The following is an 11,171-nucleotide window of genomic DNA, read 5'->3' as shown; positions in this document are numbered from 1 at the left end:
TCCACCGCTCAGTTCGCTGTCTTCTTGTCTGCACACCCTTTCCCTCACTTTTTAATTTTTTCTCTCTCTCTCTCTCTCTCTTTCTTCTAGTCTTTATTTTTTTCTCTCACAGTGTGTGCAAACAACCGGTACAGCCTGTGTGAGGTAAATGAGACTATTTTGAAAGGTAGATCACAATAAAAATATGGTGTGAGTCTCATAATGCAGCCTCTGACATGTCCTAACACCTGCAACAGATATATAATTAAACTGTGTGAAAGTACCATGCTTTATAATGATTAGCTGCTTTTATGGATAGTACAGAGTCAATTATGTGTAAAGTTTAAAAAAAATTTTCATGGTAATAAAATTCGCCTCTGTGGAAATTCCCTCATAGCAGACTAAAGATTATCATTTAGCCTCTTAAATTGGGAGAGGTTTGTTGACTTTGTTTATTGCCATGCCAGTCTCACTCAGTGGAAAACGACTGTAATAGTCTCTTGGAATTCTCCTATAAATATTACATTTGCTCCTGGATGAAAGTTGCACATCACGGCATGCTCGGGCACCGTCTACTGCAGCAGCTGTGTGTTTCTATCAGTCTGTTATAATGAGAAATCAACTGTCTGCAGATCAGCTGCTGAAATGCTGTAACGAGCCATGAGCGCTAATACTTGAGGATCAGTTGCACTGGATGAGGCGGCTTTATCCAGTTATTAGGGTAATGTAATGGAGTCTCCTAATCCAAACCCACCAAACCCTTCCACCGTAGGGGGCACAATAGTGAGGCAACACGTTATTCCAGCACAAAGCTGACTTCCCCGCTAATATAGCAGGACACTGAGGCTTGCGGCCTGTTCAAACAAGTCCTTCACACTATCTCCCATAAAATGATTTTCTCCCTTCTTTCTCTCTCCCCCCCTTTTCCCGACTAACTCTCCCTCTCTCCAACAAACGCTCTGCTGGCAAGGCATATTCTACGCTCCTTAATGCCAAATTAAACCCCAACTCTTTTATTTTAAATGAGAAAAGGCAAAAGAGAGTGCTGACAATCTTGATTAGGCCAAAGAGAAGGAGGGGAGAGAAGAGGAGCAAAAATTAAACGGTATTAAAAAATATAGAACATTACATTAATGCCGTCCGGCACAATTGGTGCTAATTGGCAGATAATCCAGGAGCTCTGGGCTGCCTAATGCCGGGCTGAGTATAGGAACAAGCCGGGCCTCTTGTCCTCTCCCACCACAGAGTCCTACAAGCCACGGGATGGGGTCAGAGCGCGGTGGAGGGGGAGGGATTAGCACTGGCATTGTTGGCTCTTTCTACTGGAACATGACCTTGACGAGAGTTTGGTTCACCCCCCGTTCTTCCCAATATTCCAGCAACATGAACTTTAATAGGAGCGTAATGGGCAGTTTTAGAGTGCCAAGAGAAACACATGAAACAGAGAGAATAAAACCTGACATTCCAACACCTTTGAATTTGAACCCACTTGGGAAACGACCTCTCGGAATAGAGTTCGCACTATATTTACGCAACCCCACGCTGCAAATAGCTTCTCAAATTAGGATTATGTATAAATCTGATGAGCAGAGTAAAGGGGAATTTGTGATTAATGCACACACACAAGCTTATAAAAAATAAATTTTGTCAAAAAGGAATGAAAACTGTTTATCCTGGATGCTGCGAGTATTAGAGCAACGACTTTAATAACACTCTGTGCTCAGAAACAGCTGTTCCATCTACAACAATAAAGTTAAAGTGTGCCAAAACAAGAGTGGTGATCCAAATTGCTGTGGGAAAGCCAGTAAATGTTATGTGTTTTGAAAATGGTTCAGATAATCTTTATCCTAATCCCTTAATTGGGAGTCAATATGGTCTCCAGTGAACATACAAAGCGGCTGGCTGGAAGGAACTCAGGACAGAAAAGAAGCTCTTAAGGGGGACCATCTACACCTGGGCGCTGAGTGTGCTTTTCACTACTCTGAGGAGGCTTTCAAGCAAGTCCTTGGCTGTGAAAGTTCCCATGTTAAAAGCACTACCTATTACGGTATATCCGAAAGAGATGTATTTCCGCACAGTGTTTGAAGATTTCCCATTTGCATGAAAAAAGGGGCTCGGCAAAACTGTAACTTGTGAACTGATCAAAAGCCAGAGGCCGTTCTCGAGTTGAATGGCTTTCCCCCTTTGACACGAAAGAGGCTCTCTTGAGGCGCCTTCACGGCGGTGGCCTTGGAGGTTAGGAAAATGTAGCCTCTCAGACCAAACGGGACTATTCTCTGGAGTCTGGACAACACTCGAGTCTGCAGTGATAGAAAAGAGCCGGTTTGCCGCTGTGGATCAGTACTTCAACAGGCCTCACTAACATTCCATAAGAGGGCTTTTACTATTGCAATGGGCGGCCTTTCATGTTGAGAGGAGTGTGTGTGTGTGTTTGTGTGTGTGTATATGTGTTTACATATGCACATCTATGCATTCTAATGGCTGGGCCGTTTTTGACAAGCTAACATTATTTGAAAATGATAATAAATTGCAAAGAAAATACCTAGTTTAAAATTTAATCAACATACTATTCCCAATTTAAGAACTAGAATTTTAAGATTGCTTGTGTTGGAAAAGTCATTGTTCGACCTCTTGTTAGGAGTTTTGAAACATAAGAAAGTATAGCCATGCAAAGGAAAATAAATGCCTTAATAGGGGTCTTGCAGGTCACACACATCATTGGCTAAATGTATATTGGCGCAATCCGCTCTTGCAAACATCTTCAAAGTGGAATGAAGAGCGATAAGAAGCTGGAGCATTTGTTATTCTTTCCAGGTCTGTTGAATGTGTTTTGACTAGATGCTTTTCTTGGGAGAGGAGGAGCTGTGATGGTTGGGAGAGGGCTTCACATCGACGGCATGTTCGCCGCTCCGGACTGATGGGCGAGTGAAGCTCAGTGATTGTCAGGCCAATCCAGCCACAACGCACAGACCCTTCCCACTCCCCTCCTCCCCTCTGTGACTCAGCTGGTTTCACTTAGCGAACATGGAGAGAGGGGGTCAAGGGGTCATACCATGACCTCATCAAATTAGCCCCAACCGAGTGAGGTGTTTAGCACGAGTTAAAACAAGTAATCTGAAGGGCATTAAATGCAAATGCAACGACCATATGCCCACTTCAAACACGGACAGCTCCCATCCAGCCGCGCTCCCCCTTTCGCCCTCTCACACACACACAGCGGAACCATTCACATGTCTCACAGAGTGGGGGGCTGTTAAGATGACAATGGGTTTCTGTCATGCCGACCAGGTGCAAAACATTTCAACTGCTGGCCCAGTCCTGAGCTGTTTGATATCTGTTAACAGAACATTTGCAACAAAAGTCTGCAACTGAATTACTCTCAGCCTTTGATAATAGATATCTCTTACATATATGTATTCTGTGCATCGATATCTCTTTTCATCCTGACCTTAAACTTGAAATATGTAAATAAAGGGGGAGATGCGTAGAAAGGTTATCCAGCAGTTCAGGGAGGAGAAGAAGAAAAAAGAGAGAAAATGCTGGGGTAATACTTGTGCCGTGCTTCGTAAACGCTACGCCATGTGTCCCTGTTAGTGGGAGCGAGGGCCCGGTCAGGCTGTGAAGATTATGGGCGAAGACTGATTTTGCCCCCTCGGGCGGTGGCCGGGCTGGGAACATGTGGCAGCTCATATATGCTAATAAGCACCTGTGGAGAAGGGGGAGAGGGAGCAGAAAAACCCCCGCCGGGCTCTACAGCCATGCCACCTGCACAGACCTCCACTGTGCCTCACTGGGACTGAGAAACCTGACGGACCTAACTACCACTCAAATGCAGCACTGGAGAGCTGGAAGAGCTAGCAAATAATCTCCACTGACGACAAATGAAAGTGGTAATCTGGGTTTTATTTGTGAGATATCTTCTTGCTGTGTGTTTTTGTGCCAGAGATCACTCAAGCAAATACTTATGTGTAGGAGTGTTCTGTACTTTCTTTTCCTTGTATTTATGACTTTTTGCAGGTGGTGTTATTTTCTTTTGGCTGTCACTGTTCATCTTAGACCCCAACCGACTCTGTTTTTAGGGCTGATGCTGATCCAGATACTGGGGAGTTAAAAATTCTGAAAACGACATATCAGTGATCAAACACAGACAAGGATATGTAACGGAGATGGGATATTTTACAGTTTAACTATAAACTATATTGTGTAAAATTACATCAGTGCAATGAAACAATAAACTCCACTAGTTACTAACTTAACTTTTTCTGCATTATAATCTCTATCATCTACACCAATACTGATACATCTGTGATAGGCCAGTATCGACAGGCCTGTAACCGATGTCAACCGGGCTCTAGTTCATGCTTCAAGTTCTTCCTTTGTTTAGTGTGAACAAATATGTTGCCGCTGCTGGAAATGTTAAATGTATCACTTTCTGTGCAGCAATAGCAAAACTCAAATGGATTTGACCGAAGCTATCAGTAATGTATTTATAATTTTTGAATTATACTAATTTTGAACTAGTGACGACTGCTGTGATGAGTGTGTAGCTTGTACTGTACACCGTCTGAGTTTACAAAACTCTCAATGACACAAAATAACACTTCTGAAATGTGTCATGAGTAGCACATTCAGGCCCGCGGAGACTCGTATAAAAGTCCCACTTGTTCCAAGTCGATAGTGTGTGTGTGCAGCGCAGATTTCCAGCCTTCATCTCATTCAAAACGGCGCACAGCTGCTGACGAGGAATGTGAGAGCAAAAAGAAGACATTGTGGGAGAGCGCCCTCCTGTCAATCAAAAGAAGTCTTATTAAATTTGTTTAAGCTGTGAAAGCATTTTGAAGAAAAGAAACAATGTTCCTCATGACCACCAATTTTCCTGGACAACGTTTCCAATCAGACAAATTTTTCTTCAAATTAAGACGGGAAGAGTATTAGATTCATTTTTCCCCATAAAAAACGAGTACATCACTAACTGAACTCCCAAATCCACATGAATAGATTCTTTATTTCTACAGCCTTGAAAACTGATAAATAGTTATCACTGCGAAGGATTTAGATGAAGTTCATACGTAACAGTGAGCCCATACGAGTTCCTCACATGCTCTGTCTCATGTCAGTAATGTATCTCAGCAGCACATGTTTATATGTGTGAGAAACGAGCAAATACCTAAACGTCGACTTAAAGAATCAGCCGTCGATGTCTCCAGTTTATGAATCTTGCTTGCTTGTTCTCCCATCTGAGTTCTCTATAAACCACATTAAAACCTGTCACTATTTAGAAAATATGCAGCTCTGTAATCTTCAGAAATCTGCTTTGAGCCATGAGTGATGTACTTATGCATTTTTCAATGGCCAAACGTAGCAAGCTAATCAGCCTCCAGTGATTTATGGGATTTCATATTTTTCACATCTGGATTCCATATATAAAGGAATATTTAAGACACCACTTTACTACACTCTGCATACTTTATTGACAATCGGAGTGTTTCCCCACAAATATCCTCCTCCCTAGGATTCAGGAGGTGGAGGAGGGCTGTTCTGCGCGACTGTGTGGAGATAGCGTGTCCAAACACTGCTGAGGAGGCAACAATCACTAACATGAAGCAATAACTTTACTGTAATTTAGCCCAAACTCTTTGGAAATGACTCCCAGCTCTTCAGGCAATTTCACAAAATCTATATAAGCAAATGAAAAATATTTATATTCAATATTAGAAAGACGTTTTAGACGTTTATCCAGAAACTATAACCTCCTCACTCAAAACGACACTTCAAATAAACTTTTCCAATTCTTGTTATTCTTAAAGTTAGCTGAAACATTATTAATAAAATTTCCTATTTGAATTTTAATTGAACAACAGAGCACTTGAGAGCAGAGTTGATATGAATTCCTTCTCCAGTTAAGGATGTTTGAGGAAATTAGCCTAAGTCAGCACAAGAGTTATCAAACACATTATAAGATACTGCACATTTGAGTTGATGTTTCTCAGCTCTCAACTTCCACAGTTCAAGTCGGAAACATTACAAATGTACACACTCACACTCACACACACACACACACACACACACACACACACACACACACACACACGTCATTAATGGATTGAATTCACATCATCAGCAAATTACATAGTTTAATTCTCAGTTTGGTCTTAATTATTAATACAAGTTCTTCCATGTGATTTTTTTAAAGGACCATAAACTTAATAATTTATCTAATAATTTCTAGTCACTCCACCCTGTTTCTTTGCTCGTCGTACTGCTGACTTGTCAAACTTAAATTATTCTCGCTGCTTGATGTAAAACTGCAGTGAAGCTTCTGCATTCTGCACCTGAGAGATACTGATGCAATTAACTGCACGAACAAATTTTTACCTTTTTAATAGTCACGATGAGAAAACATTATGGTATTAATTTGGCATGTAAGTGTAATGCTGCTTTTTCTAACGCTGGAAAACAGAGCACTCATCAAACTGGTTTGCACTCATTGAACTTTACCAAGTACAAGAAACTTTTTTTCAAAGATGATGTATTTTGAGGGGAAACTAAATAATAAACATCATAAATCAACACACATTAAGGGAGGTGTGTGTTAAAGATGGTGTGGTAGCTAAAAATAAAGGAATATCTTTGAAATTTGCATCATTATATTTTGTTATTAAACTGGCTTAACACATTTTTCAAGTGTCAAAACCTTAGGTGAGAACTTGTGATTTTTTTGTTTCACAAATTATAAAGTATTAAATGTTGATCTTACACTAATTGAGAAGTTTACCTTCTAAGCCACCACTAATAAGAGCCCTTTGCTTCCACCTTCTGAGCCACATTTAATAACATTTCTCCAAGTCTTTCATTAACTAAACAAAGGAGAGTCTCCCCTAGTTTACATGATGCTGATGTATTTCGGTGAGAACCACTGAGTTTAAACTGTGGACTGTTGCAGTTGTCCTTCAATGAAAATAAGCCCCACACATCTCAAATCCCTGCTCCAAGACTCAGTGGGCTTTTGCCCCTTCAAGGAGCAGAAGTCTTTGATAATGACTACATGTTTTAGACAAGTGCCCCCCTCCCTAAACTTCTAATAAAAAGCTTCAAACGTAAGGGATCCTGATCAGTGCTTTGAGCAAAGGAAGCATTGCAAGACCATGAGATCAACCCCTGGATTATTCTGCCCTGTGCTGAAAAGCAGCCCTCTCCAGCTCTTGGCCCGGGCATAATACCCGTTGGTTGCCACAAGGAACACTATTCGGATTAAGTGGTGCCCCTTTCACATCAGCAACAAGTGACAAAGGAGGAGATTGGGCAACTAACCTGCTGTTTAGATAAATAAAGGTACTCTATCAGCTCTAATAATTGCTAACCCCCTCTCCTCTTGCCCCATTGTCCACTGACAAGTGCTGCTTGGCCTCCTTCTAATTGCTGACAGATTTGATTTTTCAGCGACAGCAGGAGCTCTGTTTGTGGCCTTTACATCGAGTAATTACTCTCTCCCTCTCTCCTCGCCGCCTCCTATTTTGTCCTCTGCTTTTCTTAAATCCTCCTCTTCCTTCACCTCATTCTGAAGCTAAATTTCCCACTCCCTCAGACCCCTTTATTAGTTTCCTTTTATGGGAATACATTTCAGTTACGTTTAAAGATGCTTGCAATAAGTGATTTCTAATTATCCAGCACTAGGTAAGTAGCATGACCATCCTTGATTAAATCTTTATTAACAGTAGTGACTCTACACAGGTTGGGTCAAAATATAAAATCTAATCAATCTAATCTAAAGAATATCCTTACAATTAGACAGAATCAGATCATAATGCCATAAATCACCACGCCATTTGGAGGTATTTATGAGTCCTCAAAAGATCTGGGACTCGGCAGTTTGAAATGTGAAGACCAAATTATCTATAACCAAAAGTCTTGGTGCATTTGTTTCAAACTATTGTTGTACAAGATGGTAGTACGATCATTTTGGAACTATATTGACAGATATTGCAATTGCACTATGATTCATTATTAGTGGGCGTGTCATTTTTGCATCACAGTTTTCCTTTTCACTGATATAACTATGGTCGGTACCAAACAAACATGTGGAGAAGAAGTTTTGTAGGCCAAGACATCTCTGCAGCACTATAGTACTTCATTACAATGTTTTGTTACACATTGTATTTTTTTATCAGAAAATTGCAGCTTCTGGAATTTGGATATCACAATAAATTAAAATTAATTACACAGCCCTATTTTTTAAAATTGGAAAGACATTTTATTATATCAATGGGAACAAACAAGAAAACAGACAAACTGACAAAGAGAAACGGATGAAATTTTCCAATAACTTATATGTTATTGTGGGATAATATATGCTTTTGTATGGCTTTTAAAAATACTAAGACCCGTAGCAGTGTTTGCAATAATGATTTAGTTGCTTTCAAGGAAAGCACCTTCTTGTGAATTTGTTATTGGATTTTGTAACTGTAAAATGCACATTCCCTCTCCCAAGACTTCAGTCTTGTTTGTAAACAAAAATGATCCTCATTATCTAAAATGGGAACTATCGAAATTGTGCATTTATTAACTAAATTTACTGAAAGTGTAAAACATGCTTAAAATAAGCAGCTTAAATCACTTGAATGATATTGTTTCAAAATTAAGAACAACTTTAATAAAGTTTGAAAATGACACTGTAATGTGCAGTAGCTTTAGCCAAAACAACACTTCGTCTTGCAGTAGGAAGTGTTTCTGCACATGCTGCTTTCTTAACAAGTGTTGCCTTCCCTCCTCTCCTCTGGCCTGCAGGCTGCGTGTAACAAGCGCTGCTACCCCATGGGAGAGCTAGAGGGCTCACTCCAAAAGCAGCGGAGCCCAGGAGAGCCTCCACAATCACCCTCGCAACATTAAAAAGCTAATTATCCCAGGAACAAAAGTGCACTTTATTTTCACTTAACACAATTAGTCATAAACTGCGTTTCTGAGTTCTAAATCGACACAGGCTTCCATTCTCTGCCAATTATTCATAGTTTCATGTTCGTGTCACATTCAGAGTTTCAAAGCAAACATATTTTCAGTGCTGGTGTCTGTGTTAATCATCCCACCCACACATTTCATGGATTAGTCATTCACGTTGCATGAAATATGAACCGGAGTGCAGCTCTGCCAACTATATACGTACGTATTATCCAGAATATTTCTATTGGGGAGTTTGAAAGGGTTAGGTAGACACTATATATACACTGAGAGAGAGAGAGAATCAATGATTCCTAATCCACTCAACAAGCGGCTGAGATAATTATGCATTTCATAAATGATTAGCAAAATACAGGAATATTTAATCCCTCTTTGCATTGATGTTCTTTAAACAGCTCTTAGGTACACCAGGGCACATGATGAGCATCAAATTGGCCTTTCTGCTGGAAAATGGCATATTTGTGGCAAAAGCCATGTTTGAATGTCGCTTTTTTTGCAGGCATTAGAATGAGGTTTTTAACATATTCATAATTGAAAATGGAGAACTATTTACAAACAGATGGAAAGGCTTAGAGCCCTGATATCACAGTCGATTCAAATTTAAGGGATTATCTGTCAGGTGTGCCATCAACACATGTGGATTGAGTTTGTTTCACTTATTATTGATAGTCCCGGCAGAGCCAAACTGGAATTTTCGATAAACTCACTTTGCCACATGTTCATTGATGAAGACTCTGGCTTCCCTTTGAACTGTTCAGTGTACGGTATTAACCATTTTTAACAAGCAGTTTGTGTGTTTGTGTGTGTAAATGGAGCAGCAATGACATTAGCGTCCTTCCTTTCCATCTGCCGCTAAGGTAACTGTGGTTGTGTGGGAGCAATGAGGCAGCTTTAGTGAATCACACACCTCAGCTGACTTGAATAGAAAAGTCTAGAAATGTCTTGCACACTTTAATGCATAAAAAAACTCTTTCAAAGAAGAGATCTAGTAAAATTAGTCATTTTAATATCAAGAAATCGCAGTACAGTACAGACTGTGTACATCACAAAAGGTCATGAGACTCAAATTGCCAATCAGAGATGTCGACTCTGCTTAATGTCATCTAGGTAACCTTTTGGGGTTGATATGACACAAAAATGAGACAATACTTCAGCATTTCTCCATCACAGACCTTGACCTTTGTTGTCACACTGACTATGTAAAAATGATTTCCCAATTATCAATATATCATCACCTCAGAGAGGTATGAGACCTCATGTCAATTAAAATACACTTTCAAACCAACTGGAATGGACTTGCCACTGACAACAAGCAGCAAAAGGTGGTGAACATACTAAAGCTGCCATGATCACAACATCTGGAACACATGTTAAGCCATGTGAAGATGTACTGTATGGAGATAAGAAAGTGTCAGTGATGAGTCCTGAAGAAGAAGTACAAGAGGGAAGAAGAGGGATGATGACAGCAGCGTGTCTGACCTGAACAAGGAACGACCCCAGGGAACGAGGAGCAGATACCTTCAACAGACACTGGTGACCCCAAGTAACACACTCGATTTTACTGGTATCACGGTTCTGCTGCAAAAAAAAGTAAAATATAAGGCATCAAACGTGAGTATTTTTATACTTCTGGGACTTAAAATGTGGACTTGTTTCTCCCTGCGGCAATTGTGGCAGGATGATCGTGCATCAAGACAGTGGGGTTTTTTAACTCTTAATCGCCAACCCTCTATGGGGTGCTGACATCCATGATGGCAGCTATCATCTAACCTGACAAGTACTCCATAGTGTAATCTATAAAATGTGTCATTCCAGATTATCAATGCTCACACTTTCTTGGCCTTTAGCAGAGTGAATACAAATGTCAAATGATGGAGGGATACTATCTTTTCATTCATGACCTTACTGACATCACGCTGCCAAGAAAACATTTACAGCTATATTACAGTTTTTGTCATAAATTGCTAAAGCTAATGCGGTCTAATCACGCACCTGCAACTTTTGTTAAATTGTTGAAATTGACTATCTATCTCCATCCAACTGCATACTGGACACAGTCCTTAGGGGAACTTTTAAGGTGGTTGTTCTGGGGGAAAACACACACCAAAGTCATCAATCATCCATTATTCACACACATTCTGGTATAAAGCTCTTCAGTGTGCACTGCGTTTAGTGCATGATATTTTATGTGAAACGGCTGCCACTGGATTTTTCAGTTATTACCTATAGATATGTTTTAA

The sequence above is a fragment of the Pagrus major genome, chromosome 15, assembly GCF_040436345.1.
Source record: "Pagrus major chromosome 15, Pma_NU_1.0".
Lineage (NCBI taxonomy): Eukaryota > Metazoa > Chordata > Actinopteri > Spariformes > Sparidae > Pagrus > Pagrus major.
The sequence above is the reverse complement of the archived record's forward strand: the minus strand, read 5'-3'. Positions refer to the sequence as shown.